The sequence below is a fragment of the Atractosteus spatula genome, chromosome 10 (assembly GCF_055471065.1).
Source record: "Atractosteus spatula isolate fAtrSpa1 chromosome 10, fAtrSpa1.hap1, whole genome shotgun sequence".
NCBI classification, from domain to species: Eukaryota; Metazoa; Chordata; class Actinopteri; order Semionotiformes; family Lepisosteidae; genus Atractosteus; species Atractosteus spatula.
The window spans coordinates 23611311-23613692 of NC_142715.1; the positions used below are offsets into that span (position 1 = coordinate 23611311).

General features: G+C 39.0%; 1 non-coding gene across 1 annotated transcript; it reads right to left on the bottom strand.

Moving 5' to 3' along the window:
* Positions 1-539: 539 nt before the first annotated feature.
* On the bottom strand, positions 540-650 carry trnal-caa (transfer RNA leucine (anticodon CAA)). Its single transcript has 2 exons — positions 613-650; positions 540-585 (listed from the first exon to the last, which is right to left on the bottom strand). It is a non-coding gene; the product is annotated as a tRNA-Leu (tRNA).
* Positions 651-2382: the final 1732 nt, after the last annotated feature.

Consider the following 2382-nt stretch of genomic DNA (forward strand, 5'->3'; position numbering starts at 1 on the left):
AACACTATCTACTGTAAAGTATATAAATAGAAGCTAAAATGCAGCTAAAATACTTCAGTAAGGCTGAGCAGATAGGAAAGTTTAATAAAAATGTTCTATGATCTATGTTCTAGTTGCCCATATTTTTTTAACTCTCTGTTCGAGCTCTGATTTAATCCTCTCGGCTCCTGCCGCTGTCACCGGGAGAGTGGCTGCATTCCGTAGGGCTACAGGCTGATTTCACAATGCCACATTTAATGAAATATAGGGGAAACCGCAAGGAAAACAATATGTTTTAATACGTCTTCTTCTGGATTTATATTTCGGTCTTTCACCTTTGAATGCATACCTTGACCGTAAATCTTTACTCGATTACAGGCACCCCAAACAGTTCTTAAGGGAGAAATAGAAGCCTATTTGACTTTCTGCTAATCACATTGGAGTGTTCACGAAGCATTTACCTGCCCACCATGTGCCTGCAAGCCGGTTTCTCCGTTTTCTTCTTTCTGTCATTGTCAGCGAGCACAAGAAGACAGGAAAAATGCAAGAGAGGGAAAAGCTGTCAGGAGTGGGATTTGAACCCATGCCTCTATTCAGAGACCAGAACACCCAAGCAATGGAAAGACAGGAGTCCTTGAGTCTGGCGCCTTAGACCACTCGGCCATCCTGACAAGTTATGTAGGTTGGTGTGTTAAAAGCACCAGTAGTTCACAAAACTGAGAAATGCTTTGCTGGAGAAGCGCCACGTTGCCTAATGTTGCGGATCGCGGAAATCAAATATTCGGATCGATTTAGAGTGTGCTTTACAGCCTTTGTGTAATATTTTAAATTGTTTTAAAAATTGAATTAAATTGTTTTAAACGTACTACGTTTAGGACTAATTGGTGTGGTAAAATATGGAGATTATCTCCAGCTCTGAGCTCAACTGCCACAACAAGTTGTGCTGAACAAAGTCAGAGTTCAGCTGAACCTTTGCTCAGTGTGGTGCTCAGGACTCAGGAGTATTGCTGTGGTTCTAATTAGCACGAACAGCAGGGGCTCTGAATCAGAACATTTCAATTTATCTGTTCAGTAAGTTAAAATGCAGGACACGTTAAAATCGGATTATTACTGTGTCTCTGTCCCGTTTGTATATAACCGAATGTTTAAAAGATACCAGTAAGGACACACAACTACTAATGCGGTACTTATTGGAAATAGTCCCAAAACAAGTACGTCCGGCAGCTGGTAGACCCCTGTAATAATTTTGCAGTGACACTTTGAAGATTTACACTCTATTTAAATATTAATTTACTAAATTTCAGTTCTCTTTTCTCACACTCCCTGGCATAACTGAACTCTCACTCTCGCATACTAAAGGTTTTACATGCATTAGCTGTGATACAGATTCTAATAAAGACAGAATGAAACTGTTTGTTTTGTGTCTCATGGTGATCCTCTTCTCGATCCAAATGAAATGTTTAATATGATCTCTCGAGAAAGAAAGGAGTCAATTTCCGCCTGGAATGATTGATGCTCAAACATTTTGTAATATCTCCGGAAGTTTATACAGTAGAATCCTGGTTTGTGGCTTAAATTCAAGGTAAACAAGACTAAGGAAACCAGTTGGAAACAATGACGATCTGGGATTTTACTCATCCGGAACATTTCACGACATTGGGCAGTATGTGCCAGGGAGCAGCACCTGACATCTGTTGATAGCTCCGTTGGTAGAGCGGAGAACTGTAGTAGAAACAAGAGAGAATTCTTGGGTTGCCGGTTTGACTCCGGCTCGAAGGAAGATGCCCTTCGTGTATTTCATTCAAACAGTTAAAATAGCCGATCTTTTCTTTCACTCAGACTTTGATCAAAAGTTCAATAAACGACGAAGCAGAGGCTTTTGTTCCGAATTCAGCTCACGTCTGATTGTCTTGTTTTGGCCAAGATCTGATCTTTGAATTCAGGGACTACTCTGTCTGCTTTGTACAGTAATTCAAAAGTAGATACAAATGTCACATTTTTATTGTAGATATAAAGGTGTTCTCTGTTTTCAAAGGATAGGTACTTAATTGGCTTTATGATTTGGTTTTGATTTTGTATCGTTGTATTATTAAGTTTGTGCTTTCTGTGTTTTTATCGTATTGTGAACTTATTTTTTAAACAAATGCTTACAAAGGCAAACACGGCACACATCTGTTTATACCAGCGGTGAATTGTACATTTTTATTAAGTACAAGCTACTGCGCACTTTTGGGAGTATAACAGGTTCGATATAAAGTGGCAAAAATATAAAAGGGGAAAATACCCCAGACTGCGTGTAAAGCCCTCGTTGTGACTGTTGTTTTATTGTTGAATACGGCATACTGTGCACGGAATGTTGCAGAAACACAATCTGATAGTTAAATAATTATTATTTTAATAATT